A 5,843-nucleotide genomic window follows, 5' to 3' on the forward strand; every position below is an offset into this window, starting at 1 on the left:
ATCAGATGTGACGGGACAGTCGATATAAAGATACATTTATGTGCTGATTGCAGATAGTTGCATTGAATAGTGTTTTTTTGGGTATTTATTGCATCGTTAATGTGCCTGATATTCTGGAAACCTGCCTGTGAGGTTTTGGTGACGTGTGTGCACTGTCCGCCGGTCAGCCAAACTTCGGCTTACACCGGCTGTGCTCTGCCTGCGCTGACAGTAGACCTGGCTTCAGCTGGCGAGCTTTTAGCACACCTTCGGCGAAGCCTTTTTGCACGAAACTGTCACTGCGCCAAGCTGGATCTGTCGACACCTCCCCCTGCTGCGCCGCCACACCCATCTCAGTGCACCTCGGTCTGCCAAACTACCAAGCTGAGCGCGCCTTGGGTTGCGCTGCTCGAAACTAGCTCTGCGCGGGGTTCGCCGCCCTGCGCTACCCTGCGCTGCGCCGGGAAACTAGAGGCCAAGGTGTCATTTCCAACTAAGTTTAGGGTGCCCATTCAGTTGATGATACTTTTGAAATCAATGGAAATAAAAAAAATGCATTTAGGTCAAGGTCAAGGTAAAAATTTGCTTAAAAAACCCCCAAAACATTTCCCCCTCGTTTTTTACATTTTTTTTTAATGAACCCCAAAACATATTTCAATTACTTTTCACTCTCATGTGTTATTCAGTAATTAGTTATCATTTACTGGGATGTGTGGTTATTTTTTCCTACTAAGCACATCATAATCAGCAGATGGCCCTCTAGAGCATCAGTAGCTAATGCCAGTAGTGATGTAGTCAGTAGGCAACATGATGAGTAGGCTACATTATGCACAAGTGACGAGCACTTCTGACATAAATATCCTACCAGGTAAACTGACTGACTATGTACAGACAATGGCCGCGTTTCCCAGTTAAAAGCGATCTTAAGACTTAAGAGCACAGTTAAGAAACGTCTTTGGTAAGAAGGGTTGCTAAGATACGAGTGTTTCCCAGATGCGTTCTTAATGCCCTTCTAAGGATCGCTCTTTAAGAAGCTCTTAACAGGAGCTGTCCACTACCGCGGTGCTGAAACAATCGATGTTAGGCACATCGATCACCCACCACTTAATCAGTGCATAAGTCATACACAGCGCTGCTACCTAACGCACTAATTCTCTGCTGCTCGTGTGTATGTGTGTTCTAATAATTCTAATGAAAAACTAAGACGATAAATATTTGTTAATGACCTATTTTCATGATGAAAACAAGACTACGACTAAATAAGAAGTAGTCTTGGTAAGAGAATCATGAGGAAATGTATTATATTTAAACAAAAAAACACAGACGCCTTGCTGAGGCTGGTGCCGTCTCCCACCACCTCCAGGAAGCTCCCCACTGCGTAAAAACGCAGCGCAGCCAGGCACTGCACCTCCGGGCTGAGGGCCAAATTGCACCGGGTTGCCCTCCGGATGTGTGGAGACACTAGTTGATGAGGCGTTGTATCTCAGCACGGGGCAGCCGGTACTTCATTTGGACAGCCCGGTCTGACAGCACGTCGAGTGGGCTGAAGTGCTGACGCACAAATGCATTTACATATACGGTTTGGCTTCGCACACGGCGACGCTGTTGGTTAGCAGCGAGAATATGCTGTAAAGCAGCCATGGTATCTCACACATGTGTGATGTGGCAACGCCTTTATATAGAGTAGCGGGTGGAGCATCCCTTGATGAGGTTCCAGCTGAGCTCAATTACACCTGTCAGTTGCCTGATATCTGAATGTCGCAGGTTTGGAGGGTGGATGTGTTTCTGTTGTGCCCTGATGCATTTTTTGGATGCGGTAAACTATCTCATATGTGCATGCAGATGTGGGATATGTGTGGACAAATTATGATAAATGATAGTCATGATGATTCATTTTATTTGTGTGCCTGATGTGCACAGCACATACAGGAACACACTTGTTATTCCTCATACTTATTTTTCGTCTTATTATTATTTTTCTTATGCCAGATTTCGGTGCGTAACTTGTGCCACAGCTTTGAGCGCACATAGGGTCTTCATAAAACATGTAGATTCAAGATTCAAAGTGTTTATTGTCATATGCACAGTAAGGACACGCATTTCCCTGCAGAATGAAATTCGTTCTTTTCTGTCACCAATTAATGCTAAACAATATAAATCTGAAGTATAAAATAGATCAAAATATATATGGTGCGCACTGTTGTAATCTTAGTGAAAGATCTTCTTAAGCTAAGCGATCTGGGAAATGTGTTTTTCTTTCACGGGAGGCTTAAGAGCTTTCTTAAGAAGCTCTTAGCGCTAAGAGCCATCTGGGAAACGCCGCCAATATAAGTATACTTGAGTAAAGCCTTAACATGCAAATACATTGAATTTGATTGTAGCCGGGAATGAGTCTGCCTAGTTAGCTAGCTAGCTAGCTAGCTTCTGTGGTTAAAAAAAAAAAAAGGCGGGCACTGATCAAAATAATTCTGCTAGCTAAACTAGAAGACAGTCTGGAACATGCATGAGCTGAAGTCAGTTGAATGATTGAACAGCGTATGTTCTAGAGATTTCAGCTTGGTAATTTGTGTGAAGTAGGACTAAAGCTGAATTAATAGTTATAGCAAAGTAGCCTAGTTCAATACTGTGCCGCCGGTATCAAACAGGCTTGAGAGCTAATAGCTGGCATGTAAATGTAGATGTGTTATTACTGATTTCAAAGCAAGTTTCAGTATAAGAAGCATAGTAGGCCTACTGAAATATTGTAAGTAAATACATTTTTAATGATCATTATCATTACTGTTATTATGTTGGAAATAAACCATCTTTTTGCACCCTTTATCTCACTCCGTCTGCATAATTTGACCATGACTTTGACCTAAATGCATTTTCTTGAATTCTGGTGATTTCAAAAGTATCATCAACTGAATGGGCACCCTAAATTTAGTTGGAAATGACACCTTAAATGTTTTTCTACTGTGTTTGGTTCCAAAGTTAAGCATATTTGAATATTATTGGCGGCCATCTTGAATTTGACCTCTCCCGGGCCTCAGAGGTCAAATCTGACTTCCCTCCACATCTGAAAATAAACCTTATGGTATGTACGAACTATGGTAGAAATTTCATGCTTTTTTCAAAAAGTGCACAATTTATCTGCTAATCCGCTGTACTAAGAGTGTGCAGTTTTTGAATGTAAACCAGACCAATGTGAACACACTGGAACATCGTAGCAGATATTATCATACGTCTCACAACTACAAATGATCTATCAGCCACTGGCAGTTAGCTTACAAGCTAACAAGCTAACAGACAACAAACAAAAGATGCTTACCCCCCTTATCGTTATGATACATATTCAAGTCGTTGACTTTGGTGCACAACAGACTCACGACAAATTCTTCAGATGCACATGCACTGTTATTTACATGTGCAAGTTATGTCTAGTTTCCATAGTCTTTGCTGTTCAAGCACCAAGTATCTTGGGAAAATGTAATTGCATCTCTGACCTGTTGTTTCAAAGATCACATTTTGTGTTTAAACTTTTTATGAATGAATATAACTGAACATTATGTTTTCAATTTCTATCACATTTCAAACTTGTCTAAACCCAAAGGACTGTAATGATTTAAGGTTAAATTGCAGTTGAACATCCTGTAGAACCTGCTATATATTGAAGTAATGTCAATATTGTCATCTATCTTAACATCTCAACATCATTGTTCCAAGTTGCCTTGCAATAGTCTGGCAACCTGTCCAGGGTGGACCCCGCCTCTCGCCCAATGTCAGCTGGGATAGGATCCAGCCCCCCGCAACCCTCAAGAGGATAAGCGTTTAAGGAAAATGAATGAAGGTACCAAGTTGTAAGAGATGTAACCCTAGATGTCTCTTCACTTGTAGTTGACAGCTGGACTAAGCCACCACAATGATAGCGGTATTGCTAAAGAGCAAAAACAGAAATCAGCTGGCAGATTAGTCTGTTTCCTACTCTCAGCTTGCTTTTATGCTCTGAAAAAGCATAAATTCTATCTCACTGGCACATCTTAGATACTGTATCTTAGCTACCATTGGCTGTTCTGTGTGTCTGACGCGCTACAGGTGAACATCAAATCAGTAAATTTGAAGATACTCTGCATCTACTGTATTCTACTATCCTTTTTTTATTCCTTATGATTCCACTTTCTCTTCCATCCAGTCCCTTCATCTGTTCTTTGAGCGTAGCTGCAGTGTGTATGACTGTTTTATTTCTTCCTCTCTCTCTGTCTGACTGGTGCTGTTGGTTTTAGAGATCTCAGCAGACTGACTAGAGGAGGCTTTGCTGCAGGCAGCTCCTTCTCCCTAATGAGAGAAGCTGAGCCATTCGCTGCATACATACACTTCCTTGCTCTGTGTGTGTTTGGGTGCACGTGTGTGTTCGTAGTAGCGTGTGCCTGTGTGTATGCGGTGGGAGTGTTTATGTATGTGGTTTTTTGAAATTGGTTGTGTGAAGTATTATGTGTGTGTTTGAGTCAGCGTGTTTTTGTGTGTAGCTATGGGGTTTGTTTTTGAGCATTTGTGTGTGTGTGAGTGTGTGTGTGTGTCATGCCTCGCCTCTCCACACACTGTTTCAAATTCTTTCCTCTTGTGAAACCGAGGAAACTGAACAGTTTATGTGGCTGTTGAACACAACATTTCATTTTCCCACTGTGTGCTGATGTAGTTGACTGGCTTCCCTGTGTACTCCTGAAGGAATTCAGCTCCATGTTTCTTCTTCTATGGAGCTTTATTATAAACTCAGTGCGTGGATACCTGCACCTGTGTGTGTTTGCGTGTGTTTGACGTGGTACAGTGTGTTCAGAAATGGGTGAGTCCTAGTATAAACAGTAGTTGATTTCTTACACTTGTCAGATGCAGAGGGTTAAGTCCAGTCTGCCATGGAATCTTGTCTCTTTTACATAAAAGATATGTAGATATTTTCTATATTTTAGATTTTTTTTCTTGAAGAAGTATTTAACTCCTGGAAAGATGGTCTTGTCATAAAACTATTATGTCTAAGCAGTAGAAAGACACAAATGCTTTTGAAATTGATGCTACATGACTGGGGAAAACAGAAAAAAGGGCTGTGGCGTTTGGTTTTGCCCAACAGGTAGAAAACCTACATCTCACAGAATGCACTGCGTCACACTGCACCACTAAACACTTGTGGGTGACGCGATGCTAGCTTGTTTTGACACAGGAGACAATATAGCAGCTGGCTGGTACTTTGGGTGACAAATAGGCAACACAGTAACAGAATCTTGGTTGATATTTGAACAGCACTGCTTAGTTTAGAGTTTGACCAAATTGTTTTCAGCCTCCATTTTTACAATACAACATAAAGTATGGCAGCAGCTTCTTGCTTACAAATTCTCGTATTACAGCTAAACAGTGCACTAAAGTGTGTTTTGAAGACATTGTAGTCAATACAGTAACAGAATCTTGGTTTATATTTGGTCAGCGCTGCAGATGGAAAAGTAATGTACCAAAGTTCGTACATATCCTACGTAACCTTGAGCCAGTAATTTGTGTGTAAGCCACATATTTTGGAGGCTTGCGATCACATGACCAACGGGCTGACAGGAGTAAACAAGGAAGCAGTCCTGAGTAGTGCCCGTAAGCAGGCAGGTTGGACTGGGACTTTCCCCAGAAGGCCGATGTTGAGAACTGTGTGAATTTTGAGTGAATTATGTATTATTTTAAGTAGGAATGCACCCAAATGAAAATTTGTGGCCGAAGCCGAATAATATTAAGCGCTTGGCCGAATACCGAGTACCGAATACCGAATATCGTTGTTTAGTTTTTCATTAGTTTTTGCAGATGAACCCCCTCCAGATTAGTGTTGTCACGGTACCAAAATTGGGACCCACTGT

General features: G+C 41.7%; 1 protein-coding gene across 1 annotated transcript in view; it reads left to right on the forward strand.

The window, feature by feature from the left end:
- The window catches only part of LOC126402426 (plexin-A1-like), a 354,576-nt gene that overhangs the window by 11,578 nt on the left and 337,155 nt on the right, over positions 1-5,843 (forward strand). The window lies entirely within an intron of this gene.

This window comes from Epinephelus moara, chromosome 16 (genome assembly GCF_006386435.1).
Source record: "Epinephelus moara isolate mb chromosome 16, YSFRI_EMoa_1.0, whole genome shotgun sequence".
Taxonomy (NCBI): domain Eukaryota; kingdom Metazoa; phylum Chordata; class Actinopteri; order Perciformes; family Serranidae; genus Epinephelus; species Epinephelus moara.